At 33.9% G+C, this 26,471-nt stretch overlaps 1 protein-coding gene across 2 annotated transcripts in view; it reads right to left on the bottom strand.

Moving 5' to 3' along the window:
- LRBA (LPS responsive beige-like anchor protein) overlaps positions 1–26,471 on the bottom strand; it is a 662,022-nt gene that overhangs the window by 433,755 nt on the left and 201,796 nt on the right. The gene's annotated exons all lie outside the window — the stretch shown is intronic.

Raw genomic sequence — 26,471 nt, 5'->3', positions numbered from 1 at the left:
CCAATTTAAATGATTAACATTTAATAAAATAGAAAACACAAGTTAAAAAATAAAAATAATCGAAAACTCATGAGAATAGGAAAAAATTAGTAAGCTCGGTTATTCATAAAAACCAAAATACTTCCTCCATGTTAAAAGATTTTCTATAATCCATAAGGAAGGTTCTCAAAAATCAGGTGCATTAATCATGCTGTTTTTCTCTACTTCTTAAACAATTATCAAAGAAGGTGTTAGCCTAAATAATTTCGTAAACCACAGTTCAATATAACCATTAGTGAGTTTTAATAGTTGAAAGAAAAGCTTAATGGCTTTCTTTTTTCATAATCATTTCAATATTTCATCACAGTATTTACTATTACACAGTGATGCAAAATGCCAGTATGTTTAAAGCTTTGGTTATTCTCTCCCCAGGGGTATTGATGAAAAACATGTTAAAAGCTTCAAATTCAACCACTAATGCAACTAAGTAATTTCAAAACACATTTCAGCACTTTGGAAAGGAAGGACTCAAAACAAAACAACAGAGTCAATAATTTCATACCTTTTCTAAGCTGTATTTAATTGACTATCACTTCCTAAGGCCATAATTGTTGACAGTCAGTTTTTACTAAAATATGCTCTAAGATCTAATGTTTTTAAATTGTAAAACACCAACACCAAAGATAGTATATATTAGTAAAATCTCCTGAACATAGTAGAGTTTCACCGAATTGCAAATATGCAGGCTTAGGCAGAAAAGATCTTTACTGGGGTATGGGAGGAAGATTCCATTAAACAAATTGGGGCTATTACCAAAAAATAAATGTTATGTAAAATATAGCCATTAATTTTCTACAGAATTTAATTAATTTTAACAGAATGCTAACTTCCACAAAGTGCTGTTTGTAGATTTGATCATCCAGTCAGGGTCAAGGTGTCTGAAATCAACATCTGTGTTAGAAACTTCAGTGGCATCAACACTAAAATATACATAAAAGCTGAATGCAGGATGGGGAGATCCAGAGACACAGAGTAAAAGGAGCAAAATGCCAGGTAAGTCAGTACCAGAATGATAACAACAACCAAGAGTGGGAAGTTGCTGACATCAGTTTCACAGCAACACTGCTGAGCATAAGATAGACTGAGGGAAGAGTGGAGTTCCAACACAGCAGGCAGCCACGCCTAGTGTGTGCAGGGAGCAGTCACTGCCAACGCTGCTGTCTGGTTCTGCTCCAGGGACTGTCTCCTGAGCTCACATGGTGTTTCCCCAACCAAAAGGTTTATACTGAGAAGTTAGTGTTCAGGTTACTCACAGAATTCAGTTTGTGCTCTGTATTGGAATTATAAAGTCATAGTTTCAGGATTTGGTTCTTTTGTGTGTTTGGGGGTGGGGGAATTGAGTCACATCCAAAGTTAAGGACTATTCCTAGCTTTGGACTCAGGGTTGACACCTAGAAGTGCTAAAAAAAAAAATCATATGTGAGAGTGAGAATTTGAGCCAGGGTCTTCAGGATGTAGGCCAAGCACCTTATTAAACCTGCACTATCTCTCCAGACCCTCAAAATAAAAAGTGCAACCACTCCTGGCCTGGGACTTCCTGAGGTGAACCCCACCAGGGAATCCCCATTCTAGCCTGACCCTGTGGCATTGTAACTAAAGCCCAGCACAACAGGCTCAGCATAGCTGCCCCGTCTTCCAGTTCTAGCAGCCATACAACTGGACAGACCTGTAGTCATAGGCAACTTAGAAGAAGCCCCAAGTGTATGCACCAGACTAAAGCCCCAGCCTAAGCCTGAGAACATTGAGTTAGAGAATCCCAAAGGGATGAGTTCTGTGCTTGTGGTCATGTCAGAAGAAGACTAGGAACTGGCTGCATCCAGCAGGCACATTAAAGCATATATCCATACATGCTTTTTGTTTGGGGATAACACAACTGTTCTGGGGACTCTATACGCAGAGGGGAAAAGGTTGGCGTCAGCCATATATAAGTCAAGCACTTGACCCCTATATTATTTCCTGTCACTAAATTTGTTTTTTAATTTATTATATATGATAAATAAAATTGTATAATATATAACAAATAAAATTAATATAGTAAAACATTAAATATGTTAGATATTACATAAAATAAACAACAAATATAATAAGTATAACAAATTAATATGTAACAAATATATAAGAAAATTATATATGATAAATATAATAACAAAATAATTTTGTTTAATTAATCATTAATGCTCTGGGAAGTAAAACATTCTCCTTTCCTATAATCAAAAAAGCCAGAATAGTTATTTGACATGATTTATTATCTTCTTGTGGGGATCCTCCCTAGCAGGTCTCAGTTCAATTCCATTTTCAGAATGCCTGACAGTGAGGCGCTTCATGTCAGGCAGTGCCTGGGTACCACTAGGCTACATCCAAGATAGGCAGGTGTGGGAGGTGGATGGTGCCAGAACTGGACATAAGTTCTCTTGCATGGCAGGTACACTCTCCTACGCTTTGACACTCTGCTTCCCAATCCACAAAAAGTTTAAAGTAAGAAATGAGGGTGGGGTGCAGAGCAATAGTACAGCAGGTACTTGACTTGTACACAGGCATTTGCCTCACACATGGCCAACTTGGGTTCAATCCCTGTACCCCACATGTTCCCTTGAGTTCTGCCAGGAGTAATCTCAGTGTGCAGAGCCAAAAATAAACCCTGAGCATCACTGGAGGGGGCCAAAAAAAAAAAAAAACCCTAAAAATGAAACAAAACAAAAAATGAATAAGAATAGTTGCTAAAATAATTTAATTCATATAAAATTCATTTCCTGTAGTAAAAAAATATAAAAACTTAAAATCTTATGTTCTCCAATGAAAGGTCAGTATTACTATTCTAAGATTCTACCATTTTTGCACATTTTTGTAAACTAAGTTAAATTGGTTTAATAAAGTTTCAATTACTGAAATAGATGAAAGAAACATTATTCAGTGTCAAGATGGGAGGCCAGAAAAAAATGAGTTCAAATGAGGAAGCATTATTCAACATAAAGCTGAGAGCTACATATTACATATTACAAAGGGATTAAAGGTCAAAACTAGGGAAAACCTATTGCTGGTAAAGATATAGTAATTTTGAGTGATCAGAGTAAGCTATCAAGAACTTTTCAACAGTGTCCACACTTTGTGTCAGCGCTTGCTCAACAGCATATCCAACACAGGCTTGAAGAGCCACATATCAGAAAACAACTGAACATCAACAGCAATGTACAGTTTTGTTCCACTGTTCCTTTGAAGGCAAAGCAAATCATTATGTGAAATAACAAAATACTGGCCTTCTGAAAGTTTTTGTTTCAATTATTTTTATAAACACTGCATATATAAAAATATATAATGTATACAAATATAATATACAAATACATAATTTATACAAATATTATACCTGTTTACAAGTATACATATAAATATTGTATATCTACACAAAGAGAGATAACACAGTTAAAGGAGAAAAGAGAAAATTCTAATAAAATTGGATAGTTCAATTAGCAAATATTTACTAATTACTTATTTAACAAAACTTTTAATGTATTTGCAAAATACATTGCCAAAAGGAACTGAAGACAGAAAAATTACCTGTTGATTTAAAAAATCAAGAATGCAAAAATTTAAAAATCCAAGACTAAGACAGTGTGCAATCAACTATGTAATTAGTTTAAATAATTTGCATACAGTGATTTTTAAAAATCCCCTTGTCGTATAATGTTTAAGCACACATTAAACATGATAAATTTTCAAGTGCACTGAAAATTGTTTAACTTTTCAGAAAAAAAAATATGACATCCACTCAATAATATCCCTTCAAATAACTTCCGAATAGGTAACAATGTAGACAAGATTTTTCACTAATTTATACAGAAAGCTTATTTTCAAAAAAGGTGACAAAAGTTGCTCTAACCCTTTCCAGCTACAAGCTCTCAACAGATGATCATCATTAAGCTTATATCAGGGTTTCACATTCAGGAGCTACATAAATGTGTCCTATTAGTCAGTGTGTCAGTGGTCAGTGTGTTTGGCAGCTCCAGTACTCCAGACATATGGCAATTGCTACCCTTTGAGGTCTCAAGTCAAGTCTTTAGGGAATCTCAAAGACTGCTCTGAAATTACAAGGAGTGTTCATTAGAGACTGCTGGATGGAAACATGAAAGACTTCTATAAAACCATATAGGGCATTTGAGTATTTGTAGCTCCATTTCATGTATCCAGCTACAAATATACACATATGTGTGTATATATGCATATACATATTTCAGAACAGAATTACTTTTAAAATAAACTATTTTCTGGATATTAGGTGCAAACAGTTTTCATCATGTTTCTCATACCCCATCTCAATGCACCAAATATCTATTTTGTAATAAAACTAAGTAAAAATTTTATACCATTAAAAAGAATAAAAATTATATCTCAAAATTATTTAGTCACATACCACTATCAACATAAAAAGAAGGTATTTTTAGAAAAAATGCTGTTTTCTAGCATTTAGTTTGTAATAATAACATTTTCTGTAAACTTAGCCAGATGTTTCTTAGAAGTACATTCTTTCTAATACAAAAACCCTACCTTATTCCATTTTTATTTCATTTTAAACATAAATCAAAGTAAACATAAAACTTAAAAATTATGAACACAAAGTAATATAAATGGTAAATACACTAAATGACTTATTGAATAATATTATGAATATATTAAGATTCAAATGTTTAAATTTTAAAATAATGTTAATAATGTGATAAGAATTAAAGAAGTGTCAAGTCTAGTTAGGATTTTGAAAAACGTAAACTGTAAATATTTCTAATTAATAATACTACTATTTTAACTTTCTGGATACCAATTTTAAATTTGAAAACAAATACTAGTTTTTACAACAAAATAATACTACTATAGAATATTTATTTCAGTAACAAATCTCAGTGAAATGTTTTATAAAATTCATTAGCTGGCCTCAATCATTTCCTGAATTAACTTACATGTTGGTTTCTGACAGCCTAATTCCAAAAAGCAATTACAACCTCGATCCATATGTAAAAAGATAATAGAGAGCAAGTATGTTAAACCAGCTTAAAAGAATAAAAATCTAAAGAAAACAGATTACGAATGATTTATATGAATGCCTTGCACTGAAGTTAATTACAAGTAACCCAATAAAATAGTGCCTTTATTATTGTACAGCAAGTAATAGCTTCAGATGTAGAAACCAGAACTCTTTCTGCTGACTTTTGCATGCCCAATCCCATAGCACATAACATTAAGAATTAAACAAGTAGTAAATAAGGCATATAGAAAACAGCAGTTTTTAACTAAAAGCAGAAAACTCTCCTGCTGTTTAACCATTTGGGTCTCTCTGAACAGTGACCACGGTAAACTGATACTATGTATTCACTGAGAAAACTGAATGTTACGGTAAAGAGAGGTTTTAATTTCAATGTTTTTATAAGAAATGAAAGATAACTGTGAAACTACCGTTTTTATTATAGCATCAATATTCATTAGTAGCAAACAGGGCATCTTTTAATTATACCATGAAATGATACAATCAGAAGAAAATTTCCAAGCCCTGTGCTACATCTATCTATAAAGCCTTAGTCTTGAATTTCAATGCATGCTATCTAAGACACATATTGTAGCTCTAGTTAATATCAATAGTTAGCAAAGTCATCATGCAGAGACAGCAGGAGAAGCTTCATCACTTCCCTGAAGACAGCAATAAGGCCATTCAGTTCACAATGATGCTGCAACTTTCTAATGCTATCAATGCACCCACTCCGTGAGAAGTAACTGAGTAAAATGCAGAAATCTTCAGAAACGTGATGAAAAACATCATGTAGGCCATTCTTGGACCTACAATTTTAATGATAGTGATATGGAAAACAAATACCTGAAAAATTAATTCTACCATGTAAAGATTGATCAAATAACCAAAATCACATTTCTCTAATATTCTTTTTCATTCATATCAATTTAACATCCATGAGAGCAGATAAAATATTGATTTTACTTTCTTTACAGGGTTAATCACTTCAGAACTTGGAATCTGTCTCTTTCGTTATACTAAAACACTTCAAAGGAGAAATCTCTGCCATCTCAGCCATCTCAGGAGTGCTTGCTTTGATTTTTCACCCAATAAGCATTCAGATGCCTGATGTGTCCATAACTTAATATTGTTAGGTGAAAGAAGAGCGCTGCATTCAGAATACTCAGTGATCATTACTAATATATCAAGTTTCCTAGCTGTAACACACTGATATATACCTAGTGTCTGAAAACACAAGAATTGTCTTTTCTTCACTAACATGAAAGCCAGAAGTCCAAAATCTGTTCCATTAAGCCAAAACCAAGGCATCCACAAAATTGGTCTACTTCCTGAAACTCTAGAGCAAATCAACTACTTGCTGCTTCCAGCTTCTGGGGACCATGATGACATCTCCCTGCTCCACACACTACAAGTCTCCCACTCACAGACTAGCTACCATCCTCCCAACTCACAAGAATACATAAGACGGCATCTATCTAATGCCAACCCCCATAATTCTGGATGCCATCATCTCAAAACCCTTAATTTATCAAATAAAATAGGATGGTGAGAAAGTTCTGAAGCAAATCAACTTCCGCATGTTGATTGTGTTTTGAGTTTCAAAAGTTCATTTTCTATGCTGAGCATGAAAGTTATGAAGCTAAAAGGAAACTGAATACTGGTTAACTGTGCTCCTAGTGACAAGCAGATATCACAAAGCACAACTTTTACAGAAAAAAAATGAGAGCCCTACTAAATGCCCATATAAGAGAGCAGTTCAGACTTGGCAAAAAAAGATAGATTAAAAAAATAGAAAGTATGCTTTGTTTTATTTTTTGGGAAGTGTTGTTTTTTTTTAAATCTACACCCAAATCATTTTACTTGGTCACAACCACTGACCCAATCTACATTATTCTTTAAATATAAAACAAATAGAATTCTATTTCCAGATAAGTGCTACAAAAGAAGTGTTTCATATGAATATGGATATATGGAATGAATATAAATATCAGGCAATTTTTAAAATACTCAACAAGTATATGTGGAAGGGATAGTCTGGGGGGCCATGGGGTTGAGCAGGTAGAAGCAGGGATGGAACCTAGGAATATTGTGGAGGGAAGTTTACACTAGTGTTGAGATTGCTGCTGGAATACAACTCAACTATAAAGATATAATGGTACCTTTGTAAATCACGGTGCCATAATAATAAAAAAAAAATTTAAACCAGCATAGAATAACTGTAAAGCAAAACAAAAATAAACCAGAGGACTTTGAATCTGATAAAACAGTAAATTATGTGGTCATCACAAAGAAAATAGGAGTTTAATTCAGTATTAGTAATCAGAAAGCAGTTTGTTGAGAGATGGCTGAAATGTCAAGAGTATCCCTTTTCCCAAAGGAGAAAAGGATGGAAACCTTAATTGAAAATCTTTATTTGTTGTCACATAGGAAGTAAGCCTCAGGGGATCAGCCCTTGAGTGAATTTATTGATCACCTTGGCACCTCACTATATAACCTATACTCCATAAACCTATAACACATACTACCTAAACATGGGTTTCTCGGTTCTTTCACTTTGTGGCATTGCAGACAAGGTGGCTGCTTTGAGGATGTGAGTCTACTATCTTCAAAACTGCCAGCATGTTGCCAATCAAGGTATCACTCTTCCTCTACCCTTCACTACAATTCTCTTAGGTCTAGAAGGAATAGTAAAATAGAACTTTCACAGATGTAATTACAAGTCTCTTGGTTAAAAAAAAATATATATATATGTACATACTGTATTAAGAAAATTAATTTCCCTGATTTACCAAAGAAGAAAAAAAATCAAAAAAGATAAAAAGTTCAATTTCAATAAGTCAGGAATAATCTGAATGAGAATCTTGGATACTTTATAGAGGCCTTCTTCAAATGATATGTGGCTTACATCCTCATTTCTTTACCCTATTCTTAAAGAACTGAGGCTGAGAATTTCACAGATTAACTGTTAATAATAGTAATTAGCCAGAAAACAAAAAGTGTGATGACTGAGCTATATTAAGTCTTATGAAAATAATTCTCAACTACAAAGTAGTGTATTAAAAGCAAAATAGGATTGCTAAGGAGATAGCTCAAGTGGTATTATACTACATGCCTAAAAGTAATGAGGTATATAAAAAACACTAAGTATACAAAAGAGACCCTTAAAGAAATTAAGAGTAGTGACATCAATGCACTATAGTTGTATATTTTATTGAGTTTCCAGAGAGTGTGACAGAGATCTTATAGTTAGTACATAAAACAGTAGACTCATCTTTAGAAAATACGAATGTTACCCACTGATACTATAAAAAAATAGACAAGAAACTAATATTAGATCTCTCTTAGCTCCAATATTATGTGGTTCAAAATGAAAATTAACCATATAAGTAACAGACTGTAATGAAGAGAGACTACAAAAAAAATAATAATGGTGAACTTCAGACAAATGGTAGATAGTGGTGGTCTATAAAACAAAAAATCTGAGAAATTCAATTAATTTTAAGAAAAGAAAACAAGACTATGAAAATGGATTTGGTATGATATTTAAAATACTTGGATTCAGACTCTAATAACTTTAATTTATGACCTACTTTGCTCTAAGGACTGTTCTACATATTTTTACATATTTTATCTAATACAATCTTTATTATACCCATTTTACTCAATATGAAAGCAAATCTCAAGCAAGTGAAGTAATTTGCCCAAGGTTATAGATTAATAAGTAGAAGAGGAAAAAATATTGAAATTTAAAATCTATCATTTTTCCTGGTTCAGCTTCTTAACCTTTTCAAGGCATCTTGGTACTCCCTTTTGTTACCCAGAATGGAAACAGCTACCTCTGCAGACTCTATATCCTGCCAGTAGCTAAGAAATTCACTACATCAAAATCAAATTTCAGACTATGAAAAAAAGGGACATGCTTCTTCTGTGAGTCTCTTTACACATGACAGTTCAACTAAAAAAATGTTTCCTGATTAAAAATTGCAGGATGTATACACTATATGTGCAATTACAAAGCATAATCAATGTCCCTTTTCAAATTGTACTATTACTATAAATTGTAATGTCCTGTTGACAAATGTTGTCAATGCAAAGCAAACAGCAGATTTAAATTTGGATCTTAAGAAATCCAATACATAAATATATATATGAAAATATATATGAAAATGCATATAATATGTAAATACAACTGAGACTTCACAAAGACATCAGAGAATTTGGTATTAAAAAACCTCACACTTCAGACTTTAAATCTACCCTTTCTGTATTAATACTTTAGCTTAAGCAAATTAATAAGATGACATGAAAATGTAAAGTTCTAGGCAAAATCAAGCATTAACAACTGAGAGACAACTGGATATGTATTCCTAATTAAATAGGTACCTAGAAGAATGATTCCTAGGATATCCCCCCACACTTATATTCCTCCATTTTGTGAACTTTCTCCTAATCCCAAATTTAAAGACTGAGCTGTAAAACCACAGGGGGACAAATTAAAGCACACTTTATTTTCAGATGTCTCCATATTCATAGGCTGACTTCCTGTCAGGAAGAGTTCCATTTCACTGAATACCCCACTCAGCAGGGTACTTGCAGAATTAAGTGCCAGTTGATATTACTTTGTTTTACATTTACCACCCTTGAGAATAATGTTCAAAGATCTAGTTATATAGTCAGCATGGTACCATCCTTCTGACTAGACTGCCAAACCACGGGGTGTACTGCCAGTTCCACAAAATTTACCTTTAAAGGTTGTGTTTTCTAAATCCTAGTGTGCTAGTGAATCAACAGCATGCCTGTATTTCACAATGATTCCTGTAACTAAAGTTAAATTGTGCTTTTCTTTGGCTGTAATAGAACACTTTAATAAAGGAAAGGTCTGCATCCAGAGTCAGACCAATATATTATCACTTACCCATCAACTTCAAATATTTTAATTTTTTTGAAGTAGGGCTTTAGTCTGATGTGCTTTTAGTGTTTATGCTGTTATTGAAACTCAAATGATTCCTTTTTTTTTTTTTTTGAGGGGTAGAGGGACTGGCCATATCCAGCTGTGCTTAGGGACTCTGCTCAGTAATCTCTTCTTGTGGTGCTTAAGGAACCATATGCAGCATTAGGGGGGAAAAAATGGCTCCATCTTAAAAAACTAGTATGTTATAAAAACTTGAATCAAAAAATCTAAAATACTCTTCGTCATATAAAGTACTAAATACTAAGCTAAATTCCAATACTTTAAAACTATTAGTCAATTAAATTTTTCATAATCAGTTAATATAACTTGGATTTGGGGTTGGAGAGATATAATAAGTCAGCAGGTCATGCACTTGCCATGAATGCGATTAACCCTGGTTTAATCCAACATCACTTGTTTAACTGTTGTCAGGAGAGATCATGAACAGTCAGGAGTTTGCCACTGAGTTTGGCCCAAAGACATAAATATAGCTCAGGGCTTGAACTATCCTATAATTCCTACCATTTTACTAATCCTTCAAAGGTCTGGGTTTTGTTTTGTTTTTGTTTTGTTGCTTTCTTTTGTTTGTAGGCCACACACTACAGTGCTCAAGTTTATTCCTGGCTCTGTATTTTTGGTCAAGATCAAATCTGCCTTCACCACTTGCAAGCCAAGCACCCTATCCACTTTACTATCACTCTAGCTTCTGAGAAGGATAACAAATTCTACTGCATAGAAATTAATTCCAAGAATCCAATACAGAGCACCTTTGCTCACAGTCTTTGACTAGTAGAAGGAAAATGTATTTATCTGGTGTGGCCAAAAAAACCAAAAATCAAATAGTAACAGCACTGATAATAACAAAGCTTAGAGACACTCAAATTACATTCACTGATTTTCTAAAAAGTATACTTCAAATTACATCCAACAGTCAGTGGATGTCAGAAGTAAAATTGTATGTAACCATCCTGAAAAAAAAAATTAATGCTGGGACAGCAAAAGAATAAATTTTTAAAATAAACAATAATAAAAATAAAGAAGTCAACTACTCATAAATTTAGCTAAGTATGAGGTAAGTGCCTAATACCTGTATTATTTTTCTGGTTTCTAAATACTTTTAAATGAATCCCAAAATTCAAGATTATTTTTTGGTTTTGGGGTCACACCCGGTGATACTCATGGGTTACTCCTGGCTCTGCACTCAGAAATCATTCCTGGTTTGGGGGACCATATGGGACGCCAGAAATTGAACCGAGGTCTGTCCTGGGTCAGCAGCATGAAAGGCAAATGCCCTACCACTGCACTATCACTTTGGCCCCCAAATCCAATAATTTTAATGAAAACATGATATATTAATATACTCAACAAATGCCTATAATAAATTAATTTTATTAAAATCCTGAAAATCATCACCAAAAAGTTAAGCAATAATACCTTCCTGCCCTCAAGGAATGTTTGGCCTAAGGGAAAAAATAAGATGGATGACAACTACTAAAAACGTATATGCATTAATGATTCTTCTTTAATATCTGCAAACTTCATTTTAAAAGTATATGATGCTCATATACCTAATTCATATTCCAATGGCAGCAACATCTAAGATAAAAACTGATGAAGAGGGCCAGAATGGTAGGGCACAGTGGTAGGGAATTTGCCTTGCATGTGGCAGAATCAGAACGGGGCCTGGGTTCAATCCCCCGCCATCCCTTATGGTCCCCAAGCCTGCCAGAAGCAATTTCTGAGGGCAGAGACAAGAGTAACCTGAGTACCGCTGGGTGTTTTCCAAACACCAAAAAAAAAAAAAAGCACCTGATGATGAGTAAGAGTTAACAAAATTTGTATTAATTTTATTCTACTTTACAGTTAAAGGGAAAATATTAAATTATTATTTTTGTAAATTATTTAATAAAGGCATAGAAATTATGATCATGTTAATTCCAAAAATATTTACATGTGAAGATTTAGAATATGAGAGGAATAAGTTCCTCCTCTTAATGATTGCTCCTACATAAACATGGATTAATTTTATGTTTAATTGGACAAACAGAATCAAACTAAATCAGAATGTGTCAAGATAAAACACTTTTAACCCATCATTGGCCTTTTGCCTCATTTTCATATTAAAAATCATGCCTGCAATAGAAATTTAATAGTAAGACATGAATGTCATGAATAACCCAAGGAACCCAACTTCCTATACCCCCCACACCTCATGTAGAGATCTCACTTCATCCTTATCTCTTACCCTGTAAATAGTTTTCTGTCTTTGTTCAAGGAATACCCAACCAAAACACCCGTCTTGTGTACATTCATATGAATGATACATAGAGACTGAACCTCTACTTGGAGTCATGTCTATTTCTATGTATTTTGAGCAACTTACCCAGGTTCGAACTCCAACATCCCAAAAGGTCCCCAGGACCCCACCAGGAGTAAATCTTGATTGCAGGAAGATGAGAGGAGGGGAAGAGAGGGAAGGGAGAAAAGAGGAAAGGAGGGAGAGGGAGGTAGGCAAGGGGGGAGAAGAGACAAGAGGAGAGGACACAAGAGGTGGGGAAAGAAGGGGTGGGAAGAGGGGTAGGGAGTGGAGGGAGTAGGGAAAAGAGGGTGGGGAGAAGAAGGGTGAGGAGAGGAGAGGAGGGGAGAGAAGATGAGGGGAGAGGAAGGGAGAGAATAGGGGAGATAAGGGGAAAGAAAAGAGGGGAGATGAAAAGAGGGGAGATGCAGGGAGAGAAGAGGAGGGTGGCCAGAGAGATAGCACAGCAGTAGGGCTTTTGCCTTGGATGCTGATGGACGGTGGTTCAAATCCCGGCATCCCATATGGTCCCCTGACCCCCTGACCCTGCCAGGAGCAACTTCTGAGAGCATAGAGCCAGGAGGAACCCCTGAGCGCTGCCAGGTGTGACCCAAAAACCAAAAAAAAAAAAGGGGGCAAAGAAAAGAGGAGGGTAGGGGAAAGGAGGGAAGAGAGGAGAGGAAAGGAAGGGAGGGGAGGAGAGAGCAAGAGAGGGGAGGAGAGAGGCAGGGAGGGAAGAGGAAATGGGAAGGGAGGGGAAAGGACAAGAGAAAAGGGAAAGAAAGGGAGGAGAGGCAAGGAGAGGAGAGGGAAGGAGAGGCAGAAAAGGGCGAGTGAAGAGGAGGGTGGGAAAAGGAGAGGAGAAGTGACTAGTAGGAAGGAATCATTTTTCAGGCAAATAATATTGTCTTAAAAATCTAGATCCAGGACAAACTTCGATCCCATATGGTCCCCTAAGCCTGTCAGGAGCAATTTCTGAGCAAAGAGCCAGGAGTAACCTCTGAGTGTCATGGGTGTGGATCAAAAAATAAAAACAAAAAAGTAATAGTTCATTGTCATTAAACTTGCTTTCCAAGAGAAAATTAAGGAACTTTGTTCTTTTTTTACTTTGATTTTCTTTTATTTTTTAAAAAAAATTTTACTTTGATTTTTTTTGATATTTACTTTGTTTTTCTTTATTTTACTTTAAAATCTGTCTTTCAAAGCCTAAAAAAGTAGAGATTAAGGCACTTGTCTTTTATGTGGCTGACCCTGGTTCAATCCCAAGCACCATAAAAGCCAGGAGCAATTTCTGAATGCATAGTCAGAACTAATCCTTGAGCGTCATTGGGTGTGCCCCCCCAAAAGTGACATCCAAGCACAGAGCCAAGAGTACTCCCCAAGTACCACCATACAAGACAGTCCAACCCAACCAAAGCAAAAGAAAACAGAGGGCGCTTAGCCAGGAGTAACCTCTGAGCATTAAACGGGTGTGGCCCAAAACAAACAAACGAACAAACAAACAAACAAAGAAAACAGAGGGGCCAGAGAGATAGCATGGAGGTAGATCATTTGCCTTGCATGCAGAAGGACGGTGTTTTGAATCTTAGCATCCCATATGGTCCCCCATACCTGCTGGGCACGATTTCTGAGTGTAGAGCCAGGAGTAACCCCTGAGCGCTGCTGGGTGTGACCAAAAAATATTAAAAAAAAAGAAAAAGAAAGAAAGAAAAAAGAAAATAGAGAAGAAAAGAAAACCCATAAAATTTGGGCTAGAGTAGTAATACAGTGAGTGGGTAGGGCATTTGCTTTGCATGTGGTCATCTTAGGTTTAATCACCAATGTACCATATGGTTCCCTGAGAATTGCCTTATTATTCCTGACTTATTCCTGCCTTACTATTCTGAATTACTCCTAAATGCAAAGCCAGGAGTCAGCCCTGGAGACAGCCAAATGTGCCCTCCACCCAAAATATAGAGCATAAAATATAGTTGGTTCTTTTCTAATTAACGTAATTTCCCTGTTGAGATTTCATATATAATCATTGATTAGCTTATGTTTTGCTCATAATGGAATGTAATTATAATAGAAATTTAATAGTATTTTGCTAAATTTAATATATGGGTCAAATAAGAACTGGGAGTTGGGGGGGGGCAGGGACTCCCACCTAGTGCTCAGGAGACTCAGGGGCATTTCCTGGCTATCCCTGGTTAACTGAGTCAAAACAAAGAGCCCAAGAATACATTTTTATTAGATCCAGAGGTAAAGGGATCACCCAAGTCACTGTAGTGCTGTGGTTCTCAAATAGTGGGGCACGCCCCCCAAGGGGGCACGAGGCTCAGTAAAGGGGGTGCATTTGACCTCAACAAACACTGTCATAAAAAGCTAAGCCCCATGTTTATGTCTCTGTATATCTCTGGAGCTGAGAGTTGCTGTGTCCTGCTTCAAAACCCGCTTCAAAAAGATAGGCATTGCAAATCATGCTCATTGTAGCCATTCATCCAGACATCACCTCTGATTTAAAAATCAGCTCAAATTATTTTATATATTTTTGTTTTGCAGGTTAAAGCTTTTTATAATAAAGATACTATTTACAGTCTCGTGGGTGGGGGCGTGAAAAATGTTTTCTTCTTCCTAGAGGGGGCATGACAGAAAATAATTGAGAAACACTGCCCTAGTGTATTCAAGCACCTAAGGGCCATCCCTGATGCTACTCTACTGTAGCATCTAGGATGCACCTGAGAATCTGAATAGGGTAGTCAAATGCACGGCACAATCCTAGATCACTGCGCCATCTCTCCAGCCCTGTAAATTTTATTTTCTTTGAAATGGATCATGATACCCTAACTCTTCTTTATTATTTGGGGTTTTATCCCAGTTATTTTATAGGTTTTATCCTGAGTCTTTAAATGATATTTTAATCTTTAAAAGATGTTTTATTTGAATAATTTTCAGACACAAAAGAGAAAGATGGAAGTTACAGCTCACCTCAGGAAGCTCACCACAAAGAGTGATGAGTTTAGTTAGAGAAATAACTACATTTTGAACTGTCCTAATAATGAGAATGTATGAGGGAAATGGAAAGCCTATCTAGAGTACAGGCGGGGGTCGGGTGGGGAGGAGGGAGATTTGGGACATTGGTGATGGGAACGTTGCACTGGTGACGGGTGGTGTTCTTTACATGACTGAAACCCAAACACAATCATGTATGTAATCAAGGTGTTTAAATAAATAAATAAATAAATAAATAAATATATAATAAGGGAAGCCCTTTCAAAAATCTAATAAAATACTTAAAAATAAAAAAATTTTAAAAAAGATGTTTTATTTGGTTTCTTTATTCTCAGATTCTAACTCAGTTGGAATCATCTTGCAAAGTTTCTCTGCATAACAACTCAAATGTCTGTTCAGTTTGCTCTTCTGGTCTGAGGGATGTGTAATTCTGAGGTAATATATGTAAGTATATTCTATTCCAAAAGCATGTTAGGGCTATCCTACTATCCTTGATTCTTAGCTAATTATTGAAGAAATACCTTAAATTGTCTGTTGTTTTAGGTATCTCAAATTCTATTCTGATTCTAAAAAAAAATCAAGAAGATGTTAAATTGCCCAAAAACAAAAGCCCAGGCCCAGAAGGATTCACGAATCAATTCTTTCAAACCTTTCAATCATGGCCAGGCTTTTTCATGAAATTGAGAAACTGGAAACATTTTCAAACAGCTTCTATGAAGCCAGCATCACCTTGATACCAAAACCAGGCAGAGATGCTGCCAAAAAAGAAAATTATAGAACAATATCTGTGACGAACACAGATGCAAAGATATTCAATAAAATTCTGGCAAATAAAATTCAATGCCTCATCAAGATTGTTCACTATTATCAAGTAAGTTTCATCTCAGGAATACAAAAATGGTTTAACATCCATAAATCCATAAACATAATACACAATATCAACAAGAAAATAAAAATCACATAATATCAATAGACACAGAGAAAGCATTTGATAAAGTCCAACACCAATTCTGTTTTTTTTTCCAATACCAAATCTTGATAAAAACTTTCAGCAAGATGGAAATGAAAGGAACCTTTCTCAATTTAGTCAAGGCCATCTATCACAAGCCAATGACAAATATTATCCTCAATGAAGAAAATCTAAAAGCCTTCCCTTTAAATTCTAGTACAAGACAAGGTTGTCCCCTCTCACCACTCCTATTCAACATAGTACTGGAAGTACTTGCTACAGCGATTAGGCCCCCCCCCAAAAAAGGAAAATATATATATCAAGGAAATTCAGATAGGAAAGGAAGAAGTCAAGCTCTCACTGTTTGCAGATGACATGATACTCTACTTAGAAAATGATAAAGACTCTACCAAAAAGCTTCTAGATACAATAGATGCATATAGCAATATGGTAGGCAACAAAATTAACACACAAAAATCAATGGCCCTTTTATATACCAATAATGATAGGAAAGAAATGGACATTAAGGAAACAACCCCATTCACATTAGTGTCACACAAACTTAAATATCTTGGAGTCAACTTGACTAAAGATGTGAAGGATCTATACAAAGAAAACTATAAAACCCTGCTTCAAGAAATAAGAGAGGAAACGTGGAAATGGAAATACATACCTTGCTCATGGATTCGCAGGATTAGCATAATTAAAATGGCAATACTCTCCAAAGCATTGTACAGATTTAATGTGATCCCTCTAAAGATACCCATGACATTCTTCAAAGAAGTGGATCAGGCACTTTTGAAATTCATTTGGAACAATAAACACCCTCAAATAGCCAAAGCAATCATTGGAAAAAAGAATATGGGAGGCATTACTTTCCCCAACTTCAAACTGTATTACAAAGCAATAGTTATGAAAACAGAATGGTATTGGAATAAAGACAGACCCTCAGATTAGTGGAATAGACTTGAGTACTCAGAGAATGCTCCCAGACATACAATCATCTAATCTTTGATAAAGGAGCAAGAAGTCCTAAATGGAGCAAAGAAAGCCTCTTCAACAAGTGGTGTTGGCACAAGTGGCTAGCCACTTGCAAAAAAGCAAACTTAGACCCCCAGCTAACATCATGTACGAAGGTAAAATCCAAATGGATTAAAGACCTTGATATCAGACCTGAAACCATAAGGTCTATAGAACAACACATAGGTAAAACACTCCATGACATTGGGACTAAAGGGATCTATTATGCTTAGTCAAATAAGTCAGAGGGAGAGAGATAGACATAGAATAGTCTCACTCATCTATGAATTTTAAGAAAAATAAAAGACATTTTTGCAATAATTCTCAGAGACAAAAGAGAGGAGGGTTAGAAGGTCCAGCTCAAGACATGAAGCTCACCACAAAGAGTGATGAGTGCAGTTAGAGAAATAATTATACTGACAACCATCATAACAATGTTAATGAATGAGGAAAGTAGAAAGTCTGTCTAGAGCACAGGCCAAGGTGGGGCGGGGAGGAGGGACACTTGGAACACTGGTGACGGGAATGAAATACAATTTATTAAAAATAATAAATTAGTACATTACACATATTAAAATGCCTATATTCAAAAGAAAACAGCAAAGATTGGGAAGTATGGAGGAAAAAAACTTTTGCACATAATTAAAGGGAATATAAATGGTGTAGTATCTACAGAAAAGTATATCTCACCTTAAATACATATGTATAATGTATTTTCAGCATTATCCTCCGAAAATTTATAGGAAAACATTAATTTGAAAAGATATAGGCACCCCTAGGTTCATAGTAGCAATATTTGTTATAACTACAGAAACAAATGTCCATTAATAAATGACTGGGCAAAGTAGTTCAAATATGGGCCCAGAGAGATAGCACAGCAGCATTTGCCTTGCAAGCAGCCAATCCAGGACCTAAGGTGGTTGATTCGAATCCCGGTGTCCCATATGGTCTCCCGTGCCTTCCAGGAGCTATTTCTGAGCAGACAGCCAGGAGTAACCCCTGAGCACCACCGGGTGTGCCCCCCCCCCAAAAAAAAAGTATTTCACATATGCACTATGAAATACAAGTCAATATTTTTAGAAACATGAAATCCTAATTTTGCAGAAAACATGCATGGAAATTAAAGTGATCTTTGTAAGCTAACAAAAAAATAAGATGTAAAATTTTTGACACAAGTTTTAAACAGTTTATGTTTAAAAACATAAAATATAGGTGCCCTGCCCTAAGGTCAGAAACTAAAATGGGAAGAAAACCACTTTCTAACACTTTCTAAAACTTGCTACTTCCAAGATCTGCTTACATTTCTGCAGTCATTTCTCCAATGACTTTACCTAGCTATACTTTTAGTCTTTTTTATTTTAGAAAGCTTACAGATGTTCTGCAAGAATGTTATTATAAGAATATAAATCTACTTCACCACAGAATTAGCACTTTCGATTAAAATATAAAAATTTCATAATAAAGGACTATCAGACTAACTCATTTCTAACTCTCAAATTGCATTCATGTTCCACTGTATTATCTGCATATAATTCAGCAGCCAAATTGGACTTTAATAAACATTCAAGACTTGCACTATTTTAGAATCTATTTTGGCTATCCTATTAAGTCAAAACTCAGCTAAACAATATCAAGCAGAATATGTTAATACACACTACTTGTTTTAATTATAATATACAATTACTGTATCTGATTTAAGATGGGAAAATACAATTAGCCATTTATAACTTATTAAAATATTTCTATAGTTTCAGATGCTGATATTTAAGTTATATATTTATAATATATACTACTATACATATTTTATAGACATAAACACAAACTACAGAACTTGAGGTGACTTCCAGGAAAGATAATCAAACCAAATTAAACCAAGATTTTCTAAAATTTTGTCATTAACTGCCATGTGCTTTTTTCACCTCCATTATTTCACACAATTGGTCTCGATGAACTAGAAATTGTTGCTAGTGAGAACTGATCAATTAAGGACATGATTCTCACAAATCCAACGAGGAAAGTTTGAAGAAGTGAGCAGAAGGAATACTTGAAAAATTTTAATATCTATTGATCTGATGACATCATTAAAAGATATAATCTAGAAAACTTTTTCACATAGAAATCAAAAATAAAAATGATTCATGAAACTAAAGTAAAATTAGCATTAGAATAAATAAGAATTAATAGCTATTTTGTTCCAGGGCAGCAGAGTCGGAGTCAGAATCAGAGTCAGAGTCAAGGTGTTAGAGGAAATTTTGGAAATCTGGAGTTAGAAGTCAAAAAAACTGATGAGGGGCCGGGCAGTGGCACTAGAGGTAAGGTGTCTGCCTTGCCTGAACTAGCCTTGGACGGGGCACGGTTCGATCCCTCGGCATCCCATATGGTTCCCCAAGCCAGGAGCAACTTCTGAGCATCACCGGGTGTGGCCCACCTCCCCAAAAAAAAGAAAACAACAACAACAAAAAAAACTGAGGAGCAGGAGTCTCTACAGACTACACAGCCCTGTTATCTACTAACTTCACAGCACTGTTTTGTTCTCTAACATTTCCTGTCCCTATGTTCTAATACATTGGTTTTTAAAAAATTATAAAATTCTACTATTTTTAATTACTTGTCTCTATCACTACATTATAATTCCCTCTAAAGGAGGGAATTGACATTGAAAGCAGACAGAACACTAAAGGGAACAAAAAGAATGGAAGTTAAAGCAGATATATGAGTAAAAAGTTATATGGAAGAGAGAAAATTGGAACTGAATTGACAGGAAAAAATAACAATACAAAATTCTTAAGGTCCAATTAATGATCTCCTCATAATGTGATATAAAAATATAAGTCCTAGGATGTCCTTATAAATAAAAATTAATGAACATAAAAATTCAAAGACATTTATATTCCCAATAAGCAACTTGTACTCAAATTTGTTTTGTGAGTCATAAAAAAAATAATCCTTTTCAGAATTTGATCAATTATTTCTTTTTTCAAAAATGTACCATTTTCTTAATATGGAGAGAGAATTTTAGTGAAAGAAGTTGATATGTACCCTAAAAAGGCACTCTGAGTATATAAACACACAATGTAAAAAAGAAAGAAAAAGGAAAAAAAAAAACAACCATACATTCAGACCTAAAGAAATAAAAAACATGCATAGTAAGCAGAAATAAAATCAGTGACAAAAGGAGGTGTCATGGTGGGAACTAAAATAAAAAAAAAAAAAAAAGACTCAGAGAACTTCCTGAATTAAAGCAGTAGTTACATAGTCAAGTAAACATCAAAACTTAACAACACATATAAAATGGATGTATATATTATACATAAATATGTCTAAATAATTTGATTTTTTAAAAAGAGGTCAATCTGATTAAGACAAAAAACTTCTAACACTAATATGAAGTTTATAAATAAACATTACCATGGTGCTTGCTAATGACAAAATAAATTACTCTAAAAAAAAAATATATATATATAATATATACATAATATATATATATACATAATATATATATATATAATATATACATAATGAAAAAGACCAAAAGTGAAGAGAGCCCAATATATAAAGATTTATATTTAATGTTTTATTCATCTATCAATTATATAAATATTTGGTTTAACAATGATCATATGTCAGTTGTTGAAGCAAACACGGTATTTGTTGTTAAGAAACTCACTAAAGTCTAGTGACAGAGAAATTTAAATCACAAATAATCTGAATGAAGAATGAGGGATGGCTCTAAGGTCAGAACTGCAGGCTTTGCATACTGGAGCACCAGGTCTGATCCCCAGAAACCACTTCGTTCCAAACCAATGCACAGAGCTAACCCTGTGCATCTCTCTGGGAGTCGCTCCCCAAACAAAATACTACTGGTTGTGGCCCAAAACTATAATAAAACCGAGAAAATAAAGATTAAAAAAATGAGAAAATGAGATTAGTGCAAAGACATTCCAAAGGGCTAAGGCATACACTGTGTACACAGGAGCCAAGTTTCAACTCCCTGCATGCACAGCACGGTCCCCAGATTTCCACCAGGAGTAATCAAGAGCCTCTGTGTGTCTCTCCTCTGGAAAACTATGAAAAAAGAGAGATTAGTATAATGTGGCCAATGAGTTTTGCTCAGGAAGAACAGCACCAAGAATTGAGATGAAGAGGAGTGAAAATTCTTTACAAGAGAGATGCAATTTATTATGAATTATTTATTCATACCATAAATATCCATTGAGCCATAAATATCATGTACCAGGCATTATATTATAATAGGCAAAATAAAAATTAATGTTATCCATAGAGATTCTAGCATGTAAACAAGAACTACTAGCAACTACAAAAGCAATGAACATGCATACTTTCACTCTATATAGTATTCTTTTTAATTTATTTTATTTTCTATTTATTTATTTATTTTTGATTTTGAGCCATACTAGGCAATGCTAAGGGCTTACTCCTGGCTCTGTACTGAAGGATCACTTCTGATGGTTTGGGGAACCAGATAAGTGTAGGGATCAAACCTGGGCCTGCAGCATGCAAAGAACTGGGTCTTCGCTGGCCCCAATGGGAGGGCTTTTAAAATGAAGACAAACAAAAATGCATCCATTGTGTAGTACAATGATCCAAAATGAGGATAATTAAGCTGAGTTAGAAATGATTAGAAGAAATGAACAATTAGGAAGGACTACATTTGAAAACGGGAATCTTTAGAATGAGAAAAAGCATACATCAAAGATAAAAGTATTCTAACACATCTGAAGAAATTTAAATAGTTCAACACATTTTGAGAGCAGCTATAAAATCAAAATAATCAGAAATGAAATAAATCCAAACAGTAAGAAGGGTCTAATGATGAAAGACACCTTTCTGCCAGACAGAGTAGGCTTGCTTTTATTATTCTCCATTGACTTTTTTAATTCCTAATTTGCTTAATATTCATCTCAACCATAAAAATAAAATGGTCATGAAATAAAAAGTCAAGAGCATGAACACGATTGTCACATATTTCTGAAAGGACAAACTCAAAAAGAAAGAGAAAACTACACTTAGAGAAAAAATTATATGTGAAAAAGAAAAATGATTTTAAATTATAAAGATTGGGAGAAATATTTTCAGTTGGCAAAAATTTAAACCAAAACTAATACAAAAGATCCTAAACTGGGTAGAACTGGATCTTACTAAGAACATAACTTATAGGGGCCAGAGTGGTGTCGCAGGCATAAGGCATCTGCCTTGCGCACACTAGCCTAGAATGGACCGTGTGGTTCTATCCCCCCACCCCTGTGTCCCATATGGTCCTCCAAGCCAGGAGCAATTTCTGAGCATATAGCCAGGAGTAACCCCTGATCATCACTAGGTGTGGCCGAAAAACAAAAACAAACAAGAAAAAGAATATAACTTCTAAATAAAGAATTTGGTGACATAGAAAAAAAAAAAATCACTGGAATTAAAGTAAATAAATCTTGTAGAAAATAAACACTGGAGAGAGAGACCAGAGTAATAGCACAGCAGTAGGGCCTTTGACTTGCATGCGGCTGACCCAGGACAGACCTGGGTTCGATCTCTGGCTTCCCATATGGTCCCCCGAGCCAGAAGCAATTTCTGAGTGCATAACCAGGTGTAACCCCTGAACATCACCAGCTGTGGCCCAAGAATCAAAAATAAATAAATAAATAAATAAATAAATAAATAAATAAATAAATAAATAAATAAATACAAGACACTGGAATTAAAGTAGATATATCTTGCAGAAAATATTCAAAAAATAAAATATGGCATAAATATTAGCAATTTACATATTTTGATTAAAATTTTTGAAACAAATATTATTCTAGTACAGTATTTTGAATTAACTTTTGCTGCTAATTAATTACTCAGACAAAATGCCAGGTCAGTCTATATGGTGCTTCTAGTTTTTCTATATACTTTATGCATTTCTGATAAATGGGAAAAGAATAGATGACCCGGCAGAAGGCTCAGACAATAATATGTGATTTACAGGACATGAATGCAGCTACCATAAGATTTATCTGACAGCCCCCTCCGATAGTGGACTGTTGAGTATCCGATGGAATGATTTCTAGTCTAGAAGTCTACTACTGAGTAGCCATACACATTATTTATTTATTAGATGTTTTGGGCTGAAACCATTTTTAAATGATGCACTTCACAATGCACAGTCATAAATTTAGCTTTAAACCCAAGAAGGGAGGTAGTGTTATTGGAATGTATGTCAGACTGAATTAGGATGAGCAACGCAACGCTTTTATAAAGTGGCCTTGAATGCAATGTCAATTCTTTCAAAAATGATATTAATGTCAAACAAGCAAGATACACTTTACACAGGCTGGAGTAATATTACTTGAAATATTAATTTAACATTTGCTTTAGATTCATATGTATGCTTACAAGGCTTTCTATATACATAACAAATACTGAAGACAAATACAAGCTTTTGAAAAAAGTGAATCGAATTATAATGAGGAACTTCAATTTTTTCTATGCATCGGACAGCACACCAATTCCCAAAGTAGTCTTATAGTCTTACTTTAAAGAAATCAAGAAAATACAGATCAGGCTTTGAACTTTAAGAAGTTATTTTATTTTTTTATTTTATAAAAATACAACATACAAATGAACCTAACTTAATAAATCTTAATTATATATTAACTTTATTCGAAATTAGAATACTGAGTATTATAGAAAGTTTCCAATTTTAATAACATTCTACATTAATGTTAAAATATGAATTAAATCAGATGAATTTAAAATGGAAACTAGTCAAAACTCCAGTAAAAAAAAAATACGTGAAAATTGGAAAATATAATCACAGTTGATGTGTTAAGAAAATAAAACAGTAAGAGCAAACCAAACGTGATCATAACACTAGCTCTTAAATTTCAAACTATTATAATAAAAATACAGCTAAGTTTTAAGGAATGCACTGGACAATAAGAAGCATGTTTTTACATAAATTTGCAGATATGATTTCAGAAATAAAACGGGTAAACAATAGGCAAAGAATACTTTGGAGACACATTGATTCTATGTTAAAGTTGATATTGAGGTGCAGCTTGTGGGAAAAGAATTGGAGACGACAAAGTTTCAAAGAGTGTATAAGAGAATAAAAGCTATAACAAAACATTTTTTTAAAGAATAAGAATAAATGTTTTAAATCTATATGAATAAAAAGGATGTGATTTTTAAAAAAAATAGTAAGTTTTGAATGGTTCAAGGAAAGTAACCAGAATATGTCTGTCAAAAACTTAACTAATTTGTAAAATTTTAAATCAAATTTGCAGCTGTTAAATTCATAAGCATATCTCATTATTTATGTGATTAAAAATGAGTTTTTGACCTGATCTTTCGATCTCTGGCACTCAATCCTCTCCATCTCTTCTTAAAAAATTAATTAAAATTTTAGCAAGATGGTAGCTTTCCACTTCCCACCCTATCTCAGACTAAAAAATATTATCAATCAAACTCAAATCATCCCCACCCAGTATCTGCAAAATGTCTACTACAAATTCAATTTCATATTTCTTAAGCTTTCATGTAGAAAAAGACAGTTCACTTTTTAACAAAATAAATCACTTTTCTGATTGCCAATGTGACCTCTTTGAATTAGGAAAATTCAAAGTGAAAAATGTAATTATCACCCCAGAACAATCTGTATACATCTGGAGCTAATTCTAGCTTCATTTTTCACATCATTTTTCACAGTATGCCACATCTTATAGAGATACCACAGGACTTTTTAAGAACTCATAAGAAGTTAATATTTAAAAAATTTAACATTTTCTTTTAAAAATAAGTTCAGATCACATGACTAATTTTGCAACTTATTCTAAATAATCTTCATATCCCATTTGATTAAATTATTTCCAAATCATACAGTCATATGCCTGGGAAATATGTATATTAAAACATGTCATTTTTATGTTTTCAGATTCTAGTATCAATTGTGTAATAGACTGTATTTGAAATAGCTTTCATGTATAAAAATTTATTCAAATTTTTAAACTATAAAGTAAAATTTCAGTAACATTCACCTATGAAACAATTATCTTGCTACGAACAACAAATTAACATGCCTAGGAAGAAATATCTAAAACTTTAGGAACACATCTTTACAAAGTAAGAATGATTTCTTGACAGTACAGGAGTGGCATATCGTAATTTATGCCAAAGAAATAAATAATTACTTCAAAACAGATTAATGGGAAATGTTCTCCAACTGGCTTTCGAAATATTTGAGAAAATAAAATTTTATATATTTTAATTATAAAATTTTATTATAACTAAATGAGAATAGACCAGCTTAAACCATAATTATGATTTCACAACTTCATTATTAAAATCTATTAGGTGTTATTTCTTAAAGCAATTGTTCTTAGTACACTTTATTGACAATACGTTGTATTGATTTTTCACACCTTCTATGATTCTTTAATTTGTATTCATGAAATGTCCATCAGCAAAGTCTAAATAAATTTGGCAATATAGGCACTAAAATGAATAAATCGATGTAAAGAAACATTAATTTTACATTATCCTTATTTGTCAGGCAAGTAAGCCAGAAGAGTTGTAAATGAAGGTCAAAGGTTTTGAAACGGGTCAGAACCCTTGACCTCTAGACCAATATCCTTCCTATTAAAAAAGGCTATTTTAAAGTTTTAAGTAGGGGTAGAATTTACTACCAGCAAGATATCATTTATAAAAGACTACAAAGAGAACTCTCAATAAAAACATCCATCTGTTTAATTGAAATGCAGAAAACATCACAGGATACATGATTTTTGCATGCTTTGTTTAAAAATTAACCTTATTTATATTCAAGTTTAAGAAACAGTAAAATTAATTTTTTGCTTTTAGGAATTTACTTGTTATATTTTATCAGCATGTTGGCTGATTTTTTCCTAAGTGTACTCAATACGTCAAAAATAATTAACAATGACAAGAATTCAAAATTATTTATCACTCATTTTATAACCTCTGAACAAAAAGGAAGTAAACCCATTATTCCCAAAGGAGTAAAAATGGCACTCCACAAGGTATAAAAACCAATGTTTCTGTAATATCCATATATACAGAAGGAAAGCAGACACCAAAATGGAAATTATTTAACCTAGAAACTTTCAATATGATTCTTAAAACCTGTACTTCTCTTTCATCTACATGTTCTTTCTTTGCACAGACTTTAAAATCATTTGTTTGAAAATCACTTCAAAAA

This window comes from Suncus etruscus, chromosome 3, assembly GCF_024139225.1.
Source record: "Suncus etruscus isolate mSunEtr1 chromosome 3, mSunEtr1.pri.cur, whole genome shotgun sequence".
In the NCBI taxonomy this organism is placed as follows: Eukaryota; Metazoa; Chordata; class Mammalia; order Eulipotyphla; family Soricidae; genus Suncus; species Suncus etruscus.
Note: the sequence above shows the minus strand (reverse complement) of the source record. Positions and strands in the feature narration are given on the sequence as shown.